The sequence below is a fragment of the Moschus berezovskii genome, chromosome 9 (assembly GCF_049115385.1).
Source record: "Moschus berezovskii isolate FMDL1 chromosome 9, NW_MosBer_1.0, whole genome shotgun sequence".
Lineage (NCBI taxonomy): Eukaryota > Metazoa > Chordata > Mammalia > Artiodactyla > Moschidae > Moschus > Moschus berezovskii.
The window spans coordinates 91,537,428-91,552,266 of NC_142468.1; the positions used below are offsets into that span (position 1 = coordinate 91,537,428).

At 49.7% G+C, this 14,839-nt stretch overlaps 1 protein-coding gene across 1 annotated transcript in view; it reads left to right on the forward strand.

Moving 5' to 3' along the window:
* The first annotated feature begins 7,657 nt into the window (after positions 1-7,657).
* The window catches only part of PAQR5 (progestin and adipoQ receptor family member 5), a 90,817-nt gene continuing 83,635 nt past the window's right edge, over positions 7,658-14,839 (forward strand). The window contains exon 1 of the mRNA XM_055436793.2: positions 7,658-7,769. The gene's annotated coding sequence lies outside the window, so the exon portion shown is untranslated. The remainder of the gene's footprint in view (positions 7,770-14,839) is intronic.

A 14,839-nucleotide genomic window follows, 5' to 3' on the forward strand; every position in this document is an offset into this window, starting at 1 on the left:
TGTCCCGGAGGTCTCTTAGGCTGTCTTTTTTTCTTCCTCCATTCTTTTTTCTGTGTTCTGTTCTGCATCCTGTCCTCCAGGTTATTTATCCACACTTCTGCCTCAGTTATTTGCTATTGATTCCTTCTAGTATATTATTCATCTCTGTCTGGCCAGGGTTCAGAACCGCTGAACCACGTGTTTCGTTTCCTTATTAGGGCATTTTTGGATGCAGTCTCAGAGAACCTCTGAGGCTAGGTGGGGAAAGCAGAGGTAACTTGGTGCCTGCAGGGGGAGAGTGGGCTAAACTCTTTTCATAATCTCTGACTGCCCACCCCCAAGTCACCCCAAATAAAGCCCCACTCAACAGAAACAGTGCACTTCTTTGCTAACAGAGCTTGAAGACCAATTCTCTAGCTCTCCCCTAGCAAGCTGGGGGCTCCCTCAAGCCCCATGTGTACAATAACTGAGGCCTTCAGCTACTGTAAAGATATTGCCTGGGCCTGGGAAGCTGTCATCCGAAGCAGAGGTGGCTTCTGGACACCACGAGTCTGCTGACCCCTCTCACAACATCTCTGTTTCAATCTGAGCATCTTTACTTAGGTCAAATGACCTTGAAGGCCTTTCTGGATTCTCTGGATCTTGATGTTGAACAGTCCTCCTGAGGAGCCCACAGGGCGGGCCTGTGGCTTCCTTCAGGTCCTTGGGATAACAGACTCATCAGTTTTCATTCCAATCCCAAAGAAGGGCAATGCCAAAGAATGTTCAAACTACCACACGACTGCACTCATATGCTAGCAAGATAATGCTCAAAATCCTTCAAGCTAGGCTTCAACAGTATATGAACCAAGAACTTTCAGATCTACAAGCTGGTTTTAGAAAAGGTAGAAGAACCAGAGATCAAATTGCTAACATCCGTTGGATCACAGAAAAAGCAAGAGAATGCCAGAACAACATTTCTTTCTGTTTCATTGACTACAGTAAAGACTTTAACTGTGTGGATCACAAAACACTGTGGAAAATTCTTAAAGAGATGGGAATACCAGGCCAGCTTACCTGCCTCCTGAGAAACCTGTATGCAGGTCAAGAAGCAACAGTAAGAACCAGACATGGAACAACAAACTGTTAAAGAATTGGGAAAAGAATACGTCAAGGCTGTATATTGTCACCTTGCTTAATTAACTTCTATGCAGAGTACATGGTGTGAAATGCCAGACGTGATGAAGCAGAAGTCGAATCAAGATTGCTGGGAGAAATATCGATAACCTCAGATATACAGATAACACCACCCTTATGATAAAGCAAAGAAGAACTAAAGAGCTTCTTGATAAAGGTGAAAGAGGACAGTGAAAAAGCTGACTTAAAACTCAACAGGAAACAATGGAAGCAGTGACAGATTTTATTTTCTTGGAGTCAAAAACCACTGCAGATAGTGACTGCAATCATGAAATTAAAAGACGCTTGCTCTTTGAAAGAATAGCTATGACAAACCTAGACAGCGTATTAAAAAGCAGAGACATTACTTTGCCAACAAAGGCCCATCTAGTCAAAGCTATGGTTTTTCCAGTACTCGTGTATGGATTTAGAGTTGGACCATAAAGAAGGCTGAGCACCACAGAATTGATGCTTTCGAACTGTGGTGTTGGAGAAGATGCTTGAGAGTCTCTTGGACTGTAAAGAGATCAAAGTAGTAAATCCTAAAGGAAATCAACCCTGAATATTCACTGGGAGGACTGATGCTAAAGCTGCAGATTCAATACTTTGGCCACCTGATGCAAAGAACTGACTCATTGGAAAAGACCCTGATGCTGGGAAAGATTGAAGGCAGGGTGAGAAGGGGACGACAGAGGATGAGATGGTTGGATGGCATCACTGACTCAGTGGATATGAGTTTGAACAAGCTCTTGGAGAAGATGAAGGACAGGGAAGCCTGACGTGCTGCAGCCCATGGGGTCACAATAAGTTGGACATGACTGAGTGACTGAACAACAACAGGTCTCTTCCTAGGGAGGCTCTCTGACCTAGCCTTGACCAAGGTGAGTCCCAGACGAGGTGGGTCCCCTTCCCTCTCAGCATCTTACCCGCTTCACACATGCTCCTCATGGTTCAGCCTTTCATGTTCCACTCTCCTCAATCCTGCTCTGAAGACAGGATCCACACCTGCAGAGAGACGGTGTCCCCCACCCCAGGGGGGTCTGCCTGAGAGTCTGTGCTCCCTGCTCAGAATGCCAAGTTTTGTTGCTTCCTGGCAATGGGCTGTCAGCTCCTGGGTATCAGAAGAGGAGCTGGGGCACAGGGTTGGGTGAGCACAGGTCCCCCGTGATGAAAAGATGTTAGAGGAAGCAGCCCAGAGGGTGCTGTTGAAACACCGCAGTCAGACTATGAGGTGGTGGGGAGGAAGTGAAAAGGGAGTGAGCACCCCAACTGCATACTCCCAGCACGGTCCCCACGTGGCTTCAGTCCCCTTTCTCCTTGTAACATGGCCAGACTGGAGAAGATGCTGTAGGAGTGGGTGAGATGAGGGAGAAATTGAAGGAAGAAGGAAAAGAGACTGATCTCAAGGGGCCACCAGGTGCCAGCAGTGTGAGGAAAGACACAATTCAAGTGGGTTGAATTGTGTCCCCTAAACAGATGATCCCACATCCTTAACTCCAGTCACTGTGACTGTGACTTTATTTGGAGAGGGGTCTTCGTATATGTAATTAGGGATCTCTCAAGGTGAGGTCATCCTGAATGCAATGGCTGGTGTCCTTACACAAGGGGGAGAGGACACACTGACGGAGGAGAGGGCCATGGGAAGATGCAAGCAGAGGCTGGAGCAACGCTGCCACAGCCAGGATCTCTGAGAGCCACCAGAAGCTGGAGAGGACGTGGACACAACCTCCCGTGGAAGCTTCAGAGGCAGCGTGGTTCTGCTGACACCTGAGTTCAGGGCTTCCAGCCTCCAGGGCTGTGGGAAAATAAGCTTGTGTTTTTTTGTGGTTGTTACAGCAGCCCTGGGAAACTAATACTGGCGCTGCCCACTTGTGTGAGCACAGTGACTGAAAGGAAAGCTCTTCTAGAAGTTCCCATCAACCACACGCTCTCCCTGAGTGGCCATTTCTGCCTCTGTAAAGGGCTGCGAATGTTTCCAGCCCTGATGAGATGATGGCTGGAAAAGGGCCCTGTCAGCAGGGCGGCTCTGGTGGGGTGGGGGAGGAGTTGTTACAGATCCCCATGGCTGGGTGAGTCCTGGCACCTCTCCCAGCCTCAGTTTTCTCAAAGTGGAGCTGGAAGCCCTGCCCTCATGATGCCGTTGTAGGAGAGATGAGAAGGGGGAAGGCTCTGATGGGTTAAGTTAGGGTTGTGAGCAAGAGAGCTGAGAAAGCACAAGGGCCCTGAGTACTGCTATTAAGTGGAGGTGAGAGTTTCTTTTGCACTGTTTTTTTTTTTTTAATGGCTTTATTTGTTTTTAAATGGAGTCTAATTGCTTTACAATATTGTGTCCATTTCTGCTGTACAACTACGTGAATCAGCTATATGTATACATATATCCCCTCCCTTTTGGATCCCCCTCCCACCCCTGCCAATCCCACCCATCTATGTCACTTACAACAGAGCACCAAGCTGGGCTCCCTGTTCTATACAGCAGCTTCCCACCAGCTATCTATTTTATGCATGGTAGTATATACATGGCATCCGACCCTCTCCTTCCCCTGCTATGTCCACAGGTCCGTTTTCTACATCTGCATCTCTATTCCTGCCCTACAAACAGGTTCATCTGTGCCATTTTTCTAGATTCCATACTGACTGATATATATGCATTAATATATGATATTTGTTTTTCTCTGACTTACTTCACTCTGTATGACAGAGTCTAGATCCATCCCTGTCACTACAAATGACCTCTTTTGCACTCTTCAGCCACTGGACAGCCTTTTGAACAAAGAGGATGCTCTGGGCCCACCCAGGAGGAGCTAGCTGGCCCCCTGAGGAATAGGCATCTGGTTGGGAAAAATAAGTTCCTATACCTGCACCCTAAAAGTGCAGGTGCCAGGGAGGGACAGAGGGAGAGAAGGGAGACTCCAGGTCATATGGATGGGGCGGGGCTAGGAAAAGGATGAGTTATGGTTTGCAAGGCATCTGAGAGAGGTGACGTTGGTGACTGTCCTCTCCTTTCCTCCTGGTCTCCCTTTTACCCACCTGTTGCCACAGAGAGACATGCTGAGCCAACTCCAACATGGGCAATTCCACAAACGGAGGCGCTTGAAATAACAAAACCCCAAACAGCATGTTCAGTCTACATTCTGCAGGTTATAGACCACTTCCAAATGTACTTGTGGTCACCATAATACCTGAAAAGGAAAGAGGTTATGATCCTGGCTCTGTAGATAAAAAAACAAGAGTCAGAAAAGAGAAGCAACTGCTCAGGGCCACTTGACTCCTGGTGCTCTTTTTCTTTTTTTTTTCTTTTGTGGGGAAGGTGGGGGCCAAGCCACATGGCTTGTGGGACCTTTCCCTGACTGGTTGGTGAAAGCAGAGTCTTGACCCCTGGACCTCCAGGGAATTCCCTGCTTGTGCTCTTTCCATGATTCCTCATGCCTTCCTGCTGCCTCACTGGGTAACTGGGGGCCTGTGTATCTCCAGGAACACCCCATGGCTCACATAGCCCAACAGGTGTGCCCAGGTGTCAGCCGGGCTTTCCAGCCCCTCCCCTCTGCTTGTCCCCACCTCCGCACCTGGGGGCAGCTTCTTTTCCTGCCTAGAATGCTTGTCCTAGGCACAAGTGCACGTCCCTGTCCTTCCCAGGCTTCCCATTTCCTTGGGAGGCCCAAACCAAGTACAGAGTCCTGAGGTCCTGGTTCAAGTTCTAGCTCTGCCAACTCATTGCTATGTGACATTGGGCAGGTCACCTCCCCTCTCTGGGCCTCCATTTCCTCACTTCTGAAACAGGGGAGTTGAACCCAATATTTCCTAAGTTCTTCATATGGTCTAAGTCTAAGCCTTCTAGCCCGTCTCCCCCTGCTCTGCTCTCCCAGAGTCTAACCATCCCCAAGAGCCTCTCGTTCCTCCACATCCTTCTCCAAAGGGCTCCTGTTTAATCATTCAGCTAGACCTTAATCTCCCTAAGAGCAGAAGTGGGAATTTGTGGCACTTGCTGACCAGCTGTTCTGCCAAGACATTCTGATTGATTAATCAGTAATCCACTGACATGCCTCTTTACCTTGCTGCTGCTGCTGCTAAGTCGCTTCAGTCGTGTCCGACTCTGTGCGACCCCATAGATGGAAGCCCACCAGGCTCCCCCATCCTTGGGAGTCTCCAGGCAAGAACACTGGAGTGGGTTGCCATTTCCTTCTCCAATGCATGAAATTGAAAAGTGATAGTGAAGTCGCTCAGTTGTGTCCGACTCTTAGCGACCCCATGGACTGCAGCCCACCAGGCTCCTCTATCCATGGGATTTTCCAGGCAAGAGTACTGGAGTGGGGTGCCATCGCCTTCTCCGCTCTTTACCTTAGTAAACCCTAATTATTAATCTTCCCTCTTTAGTTTCCCAAGCTGCAAACCAGAGGCCTGCAGTGACTAGGAGTCTGGTGGGTCACTGCATCTCTATTCACCCTTCCTGCTGTCTGTGTATGACTGTGGGGTGGGGTGGGGTGGGTGCCTGTGCCTACTGCAGTGTCTACAGGGTGGGGATGAGGCCAGCTCTAGGCTTCAAATGCCTCATAACCCATTCTGTCTGTGAGCCCATCACTGCCATGGCCATCCAAAAAAAACCAGCCCACATCCTTTGCCTTCCCCCTTCAAAGAACTTCATATCTCATCTGGTCCCTTTGTAAGGCAAAGCCAGGATTGTTTACAAGGGACCTGTTCGAGGCCACTCTGAATTCAACAAAAGCTAGGACTGGCTCTTTGTCAAGCTCTGGTTTGTACAGGATGACTGCCTGCCTGGTTGTACAGTCACATCACTTTCCCTTCAAGAACTTAAGTCTGAGAGGCCAAGTTAGTACACACCCACCCACCCTCTTACAAGGTATGTAGCCGCAGGAAAACCTAATAAGCCAGATGATCAATAGTGTGGTTGAGGATCCATAAAAAGGGCCTTGGGCTTCCCCGGGTAGCTCAGTTGGTAAAGTATCCACCTGCTGCTGCTGCTGCTAAGTCACTTCAGTCGTGTCCGATTCTGTGTGACCCCATAGACGGAAGCCCACAAGGCTCCTCCATCCCTGGGATTCTCCAGGCAAGAACACTGGAGTGGGTTGCCATTTCCTTCTCCAATGTGTGAAAGTGAAAAGTGAAAGTGAAGTCGCTCAGTCGTGTCCGACCCTTAGCGACTCCACAGACTGCAGCTCACCAGGCTCTTCCATCCATGGGATTTTCTAGGCAAGAGTACTGGAGTGGCTTGCCATTGCCTTCTCCGGTATCCACCTGCAGGAGACCTCAATTCCATTCCTGGGTCGGGAAGTTCCCTTGGATAAAGAATAGGCTACCCACTCCAGTATTCTTGTGCTTCCCAAGAATACTTGGGCTCAGATGGTGAAGAATCTGCCTGCAGTACCAGAGACTTAGGTACGATCCCTGTGTTGGGAAGATCCCCTGGAGGAGGGCATGGCAACCCACTCCAGTATTCTTGCCTGGAGAATCCCCAAGGACAGAGGAGCCTGGTGGGCTACAGTCCATGGGGTCGCAAAGAGTCTGACACAACTGAGAGATGAAGCACAAAAAAGGCCTTGGAGATCATCAACTGCAACCCACTCACCGTAAACTGAGACTCAGAAAGGAAGCAATTTGCCCCAGGTTACAGAACTGAAAGGAGGCTAGAGCCCAGGTGTCTGGACTCCAGGTCCAGTGCTCTTGCCGCTGCTTGCACACCTAGCAAACATGGCAAGGAAGGGAGCAGAAGGAGCTCAGAGAGCCTGGGGCCACAGGTGGGATGCTCCTCCACATTAGTCTGGGAGTCCAGAGTTCCTCTGGCGAGGAGGGCTGATGCCGGAAGTGGCTGCAACCTGGAGTCTGGGTGGTGAAGGTGGTCTTGGGGGCGGGTGTGTCTGTGTCTGCCTGTGTCTGTGTGTGTGTGTCTGTGTCTGCATGTGTCTGTGTGTGTTGTTTTTTCTTTGCCCTATGTGTCCCTTTGACTCCTATCACCGTGTCCGCTGAGTGGCAGAGGTCCAGGTCAAGCACCTTCCAGACCTGAGAAATGGGGGCCTGGGGAAAGGGTGAGGGTGGCAACCCCCCTCTCGCTGGGGCACTCCTAAGACAGCTGGGTGGAACTGACCACAGGGGCTGTGAACGGCCAAGAGCCCCTCCCACGGGGGAGAAGACATTGCCGGGGTGGGGCTGCGGGTGCCCAGTTGTTTTCTCCCTGTGCTCCACGCCTTGCATTCTTCTGAAGGGCAGGCTCAATGGCTCTGCCTTCCAGGAGGCCTCGGGGCTCTCAGGCCTCTGTTCCTAGAAGTGGAGGTGGGCGTGGAAGCTGCAAGGGAGATGGGGCCCATGAACACCTCCGATTCCACTTGGGCGCCGGGCTTGGCTCGCACCTCAGGCTGGCAAGTGGCGGGGCGACCCCTGGGAGGTCACGGAGTCCGGCGTGGGTGGCTCGCTCTCGGGTTCAGGCCCGGAGATGCGAGCGGGGCCCCGCCTCGGCTCCGCCCCCGCCCACCGGCCCCGCCCCGCGCGGGCGGGGTGGGCGGGGCCCGTGGGGAGGCGCGCCGACCGCCCCGCCAGGTGCAGCGAGCCGGCAGTCCAGGTCTCCTCCTGCGAGTGCTGCGTCCCTGCGCCCTTTCTGCCGGATGCCCGGGACCCTCGGAGCCCAGGTAACCGAAGGCAGCACTGCCCCACGACGCGCGTCCTTCCGCCTCCCCGTCCACGCGCACCCCACTTCGGCCGCCGCCCCCTCAGGCTTCCTGGAGCCCGGCGGCGGCTCCCCGGGCGGCTCTTGGAAAGTTTACTCCGGGACGGCCCTGCACCAGGCGGCCTTGAAATGCAGCCTCTTTTGCCCCCACTCCTCCGCCCAGGAGCCGATGCGAAGGTGGGACCACCGCTGCCCTGGCACAGGGTCCCCGCTGAGATCCGAGTGAAGTTTGCTTTCTGGGTTTTCCCGGCTCTCGTTCTTCTGAGCGTTTGCGTCCCTCCCCCTTGTCCCTCGATTCCTTAAGAAAAATATATATCCTTAGATGGGAACGGCAGAGTTGGCGATTTCTTAAGGGATGTTTACGTTTGTGCTTCCCGCTTCCCCCGGCCAAGATGTATGATAGGAGACTCAGCTGAGCCAGACCGGGTGCGGGTGAGGGGGCAGCCCTCTGCCCGGTTGGGATGGGGTGGGGGTCACCGTCAGGGCCCTGAATAACTGGGTGCCCAGCCACGAGGAGTTCCGGGCTTCTATCTTGCCTCCCTCAGGCCGCGGCCCTGCTGGGCATCCTCCACGACCCCCCTCTCCCCGCTTCCCTCTCCCTTCCCCCGCTCCTCAAGATGATCACTGAGGAGAGAGGGTGAGCAGAGGGATAGAGGGTGGGCAGAGGCAGGGATTAGCGCGAGCTCTATAACCCTTGATGATTTGAACAGAATGGGCTTCCTCTTGCTTAGGCTGCGGGGAGCGCTCAGCTGTGTGTGTGGAAGAGGGTGAAAGATGGTCCTAACTATGCAGAGGCAGAGAGAACAGGTAGAGGAGGTCAGAGGATCAGAGAAGAGCTAACAGCACTCACATGGGCACTTCCCTGAATTCACCCACCACCACCACCCCCGCCCCATTAACCAGTGAGGAAGTAGGTCTTTTTCCATTGTCAGATGAGCAAAAACGGAGGCTCCAAGAGGTTAAGTAATTTGCTGGAGAAAAGGGGTGGACTTGGACCACAAACCACAGTCAGATTGTTGGTTCTCCATTTTGCTGGGCCCCTGATCAGCAAGGGTTCATTTCTTCTCTCCCTCCCTTGAGGTTTTTCCCCTGAAAGGGGTAGGTCCAGAGAAGCACACCTCCAAGAAGAAATAAAATGCAGTCAGAAAGCTCTTCCAAGAGAGGGCAAGCTCCTTGCTAAGCTACAAGGTCTGCAGGAGGCAGAGACCTGTTTTGTTCACAGCTATAGCCTGGGTGGCGCTAGTGGTAAAGAACCCGCCTGCCAGTGCAGGAGACTTAAGAAAGCAGGTTGGATCCTTGGTTCCGGAAGATCCCCTGGAGGAGAGCATGGCAACCCACTGCAATATTCTTGCCTGGAGAATCCCATGGACAGAGGAGTCTGGCAGGCTACAGTCCATGGGGTCACAAAGAGTCAGACATGACTAAAGTGACTTAGCATACACACACAGCCATAATACCTGAAGGTGCCCCCGCAAGAATGGAATGAATTAACCTGAAATAGCAAAGACTCTTTTCCAGTTGATAGATCTTTGCCCTTGTGAAACAGAAAGGGCATTCTGATAAGTCAGACCAGAAAGGTGTCCAACGCCATTCCTGAAGGCCCTTGAAATCTTTACCCAGCTTGTTTTTTTTTTTTTTAAGCCAGTGAGCATGTCCATAATCCCATCTGTCTTTCCAGACAGCTGGGCTTTCACTTTACCCTCCATTCACTTCTGGTTAGGCTAGGAGAAGCAGGTAGTGGGATACATGTCCAACATGGCCTTGCTCTAGGGCGGAGTCAGAGGGCCTTTGGCCCATCTATACCAAATCTTACCCATTTCTTCAGGAAATCTTATTTGGAAATGCTAGTCTTCATTCCCTTCTTCCTCTCCTTACCATTCCATGGGGCAACCATGGATTTAGGGAAGAGGACTCGATTTCTTCCTCTGTAAAATGGGAACAATAGACTCTGCATGGTTTCATGCAAGAGTATGTAGTCCAAATGGCTCTGTAAGCTGCAAAGCAAACTGAGAGGTATTTACTCACATGTTTGTCTGTTAGCCTGACCTCCCCGGGTGGGCTGTAAATTCCTTCTGGGAAATGATCACTCATCTTGATGTCCTCTAAGAGCACTTCTCATAATGAGCACACAGTAGGTTCACATGAAGTACTTATCAATCAAAAATAATCTCTAGAGGAAGAGAAATGGCTAAAAATTAGTGAAAAATCACCCCTCTCCAGCCATGTAAGGAGAAGGGATACTCTACAACATAGGGGAGAGTCTAGGAGGGACAGGAGGGATCTGAAATCCAAGACTAGCATTGAGTGGAAAGGCAGGGTGTAGCAGACTTTCTATGGCAGTGCCCTGAAGACATCTGAAGCTCTGCCAGGAACCCTGTAACCTTGGATTCCTTAGCAGACGTGGTGTCTGCTTTGGCCTGAGAACAGACCAGAATACCCAGAGCTGGCCAGTTGTGCTCCTTGGAGAAGGCCGCTGAGAGCGTAGCTGGGATTCAAGGCCCTGCACTTCGCCTCCACCACCACACCCACCCTTCACACACACACCAGTGGTTCCTACACTCATAGGCCCTGCCCGGCTTCCTGCTGCCATTCCTGGCTCTTAATGAGAACCCAGTGGAGTAGGAGGTTTAGACCCAGAATATCTCAGCTGGAATAAGCCTTAGACTTCACAGTCTTATACCTCTTCTGTGCTTTCCTTTCCACAGCACTTATCACCATCTGATAGCCTGGTGTTGTTCATTGTTGTTCAGTCACTAAGTCATGTCTGACTCTTTGCGACCCCATGAACTGTAGCACCCCAAGCTTCCCTGTCCTTCACTGTCTCCCGGAGTTTGCTAAAACTCATGTCCATTGAGTCAGTGCTGCCATCCAACCATCTCATCCTCTGTCGCCCCCTTCTCCTCTTGCCGTCAATCTTTCCCAACATCAGGGTCTTTTCCAGTGAGTCAACTCTTTGCATCAGGTGGCCAAAGTATTGGAGCTTCAGCACCAGTCCCTCCAATGAATGTTCAGGGTTGATTTCCTTTAGGATTGACTGATTTGATATCCTGTATATTTCACTTAAAAATCTTGTTTATCAGCTGTCTTCCCTGTTAGATTATCAGTTCCATGAGGGCAGGGCTTTTAGGCTGTTTTATTCACTACTCTATTTCCAGGAGCAAGAGCAGTGCCCTCTGTGCAGTGGGTGCTTATTTCATATATGTTGAATAAATGAACACATCCAGACCGCCCTTCCTCATTGTACAGCTGGGGAGACTGAGGCCCAGAGATGAGTGACCTCTTTTTCTTTTTAATTTTTTATTGGAATATAGTTGCTTTACAATGTTGTGTTAATTTCTACCATACAGCAAAGTGAATCACCTATAGTTTCATATATATCCCCTCTTTTTTGGATTTCCTTCCCATTTAGGTCACCACAGAGCAGAGTTTCCTGTACTATACAGTAGGTTCTCAGTACTTATCTATTTTATACCTGTGTGTGTGCTAAGTCACTTCAGTCGTGTCTGACTCTTTGTGACCCCATGGACTGTAGCCTGCTAGGCTCCTCTGTTCATGGGATTCTCCAGGCAAGAATATTGCAGTGGGTTGCCATGCCCTCCTCCAGGGGATCTTCCCCACCCAGGGATCAAATCCCCATGTCTCCTGCATTGGCAGGCAGGTTCTTTACCACCAATACCACCTGGGAAGCCCATTTTATACATAGCAGTGTATATATGTCAGTCTCAATCTCCCAATCCATCCAGCCTCCCCCTTCCTCCCATACATTTGTTCTCTGTATCTGTGTCTCTGTGTCTGCTTTGCAAAATAAGATTGTCTAATACCTTTTCCCCTAAATTCTATGTATATGCATTAATATGTGGTTTGTTTTTCTGACTTCACTCTGTATGATAGTCTCTAGGTTCATCCGCGTCTCTGCAAATGGCACAATTGTGTTTCTTTTTATGGCTGAGTAATATTCCATTGTGTATATGTACCACATCTTCTTTATCCATTCCTCTGTTGATGGACAAGGAGTGACCTCTTGAAGGCAGAGGTGGAGCTTTCTTTGGTTGGATCTGAGTCAATTCTAAGTTGGGTCTCTGTCCCATGCACCAGGTTGCTAGGGGTGCTTAGGAGCTGCCTCAGCAAGAACCTTCAGGCCAACTGCCTCCAGTTACTCAGGGGGGAGCTCCTAGCCGAATATATCACCATCCACATAGAGTGATTTGAGAGAGCCAGATGGGGGGCACTCCCCATCAGACCCCCATCCCCAAAAGAAACTGCTGCTCTCCAGAGGTGGGCTATGCCTCTGTTAGTGGTGAAAACAGTGCCCTCTCCAGGCAACCTTTTCAAATTCCCTGGGGCCATAGAGAACCCAGTAGGACCAAAGTCAAGTCCCTGATAGCCCTGGGGAAAGAGATGAAGCTTCAGATCTGCTGGGGAAGGCTCACAGACCAGTCTGAGAAGGTGCACCCAGACGTGTGGGCCCCGAAGAGTGAGGACATCGTTCTGCTCAGGGCGCCTGGCTCCAAGGCCTCCCTTAGGAATCCAGTGAGTGGTTTACTTGAGGCTCCAAGAGCTTGAATTTCCGGGATGCTGTGTCAGGACAAGCAGGTTGGAGAAGCTTGGGTGTGTGTGGGTGGGAGTGGGGAGGGTAGAAACTGGAACTTTCTATGGGATAGAAAATATGGGAGATACATCCATGTATTCACCAGCACTGAGCAATTTAAACCTCCCGTGCCCCGCATCATTATTCCAGCCACTGTTGTTTCTGCAAAGGACTTTTGTCTGTGTTCTAAGGGAAGACTCAAGGCCATGTGGTGTTTATTGGAGGAAAAGACACTGATGGCAAGAAACCCTCCCAAAGAAGTTATTGCAGGAACAGGAGATGAGGTCCCTAGAGGTGTCTCTCCTCTTCACACTCACTGGAAATGCAGACCCTGCCTTTTCTAACTGCTTGGACGAGCAGGGCTGCATTTTAAGTAACAGTAATAAGCATTCACTGAATGCTCGTTGAGTGCCAGACACTGTTCTAAGAGCTTGTCCTAGGTAATTCTTACAACAACCATGGGATTGAAACTATATCATCTCCATTTTATAGATGAGGAAACTGAGCCTCAGCAAGGAGATATAATTTTGGCCAAGATGACAGTTGCAGGGAGAGGGGTAGCAGAGTTAGTCTGGCTCCAGACCCTGAAGCCTCAGCCTCCATACCATGCTACTGCAGTCAGCCACACAGGCCACACAGACCAGATGGAGAGCCTGGAGGCCAGGGTGGTGTGCGCACACATGGGGACAGGGGAAGCAGATCCTGTGCAGGCCCCCATGGCAGATCGACAGGGAACTTCAGCATTTCCCCCTGCTATTGACCTCCAGGTCTTCTCCCATTAGCATTGTGATTTGCCAAATTAGGAGTTGGAATTGATGCTGGGAGAGGGACTCCAGAAGTTGGGCCTTGAAGGCTGTGTAGGAGTTTATCGGCACATTGGGAAAACTGGGGAGGAATGGAGCAGGGCAGGCAGGGGGAACAATGATGATACTCTGTGAAGAAATGCGTCCATAACGGTGGCTCCTCTTTCCGAGGCCTCTGCAGTTCCCCTCCCCCTGTGCTTGTCCCTCAGCAACTCCTCATGGGCTGTCTTCCTGTGAAGAAGGGAGACCCTGACGTGAGACACAGCTCAGACACTCCTGTTCCTTGCCTCCTCTTTATCAGCACCGTCACTGCAAGTCTGGTGACTTTCAGCAACAGTGGGTGGAAAAGTTTGCCTGTCGTGACATGATGTGAGTCAGTCTTCCATGAATGACGGGGTTTCGTCATCAGTACTGTTGGTGGGCCTGCAGCCTGGTGTCCGGGCTGTGGTGGGAGACATAGTATTGGCTTCTGGGGTAAAAGGACAAGGGTGACTCTAGGTGTTATTCTGAAGTGGCATCGAGGAGCTCACAGGTGTGAGAGATACAATCATTTTTGGCAGCAAGGGAAAAAGCATTCCTCCAAAACAGCGATCCCAGGCGTGGTTTCCACCGTGCCCTGTCCTCCTGCCCGGGGTTTATCTTACAGAGTTGTTCCCTCTTCCGGCCTTGACCCCAGGCCAGGACCACCCCAGAGAGCTCTTTTTTTTTTTTTTCCAATTTTGTTTATTTATTTTTTTCAAGTTGAACAGACTAAATTTCTTTAAACAAACTTACTTATACTCCAGAGTCCTTTAAAAACTTAATAGCATTTATACATTGAAGGTATTTGATTTTCTTGTAACTAGCACTTCAAATGCAACAAGCATTTGAAGCAACAAGCATTTGACCCAACAAGTAAAACTTTCTACAGTTCATAACTTTTATAAATAAATTAAATGTACAGTGAATAAGTTCTCTGAAATATTTCAATATTTCTGCAGGTTTAGTAACATCATAAAATACATTTCAACTAAAATTCACAAATCTAAAAACCTGTTAGGCATTTTTAGGCGTTTTAAGTTGGAAATGAAGACCAATGTTACATCGTAATATGCCAATTACAAATAGTACTTCAAATAGCAAATACTACAGTTTGTCCCAAACTTTAAAAACTATTCATGAACTCAACACTGATCTATTGATGGCTATGAGAATTGTTTCCTAGCCTTTTTGAAAATTTCAACCCATTTACGTTTAAGGTAATTATTGATAAGTACGATCCCGTAGCCATTTTCTTTATTGTTTGGGTTCAAGTTTATACACTCTTTCTGTGTTTCCTGTCTATAGAAGATCCTTTAGCATTTGTTGGAGAGCTGGTTTGGTGATGCTGAATTCCCTCAGCTTTTGCTTGTCTGTAAAGCTTTTGATTTCTCCTTCATATTTGAATGAGATCCTTGCTGGGTATAGTAATCTGGGCTGTAGGGTATTTTCTTTCATCACTTTAAGTATGTCTTGCCACTCCCTTCTGGCCTGAAGAGTTTCTGTTGAAAGATCAGCTGTTATCCTTATGGGAATCCCCTTATGTGTTATTTGCTGCTTTTCCCTTGCTGCTTTTAATATTTGTTCTTTGTGTTTGATCTTTGTTAATTTGATTAATATGTG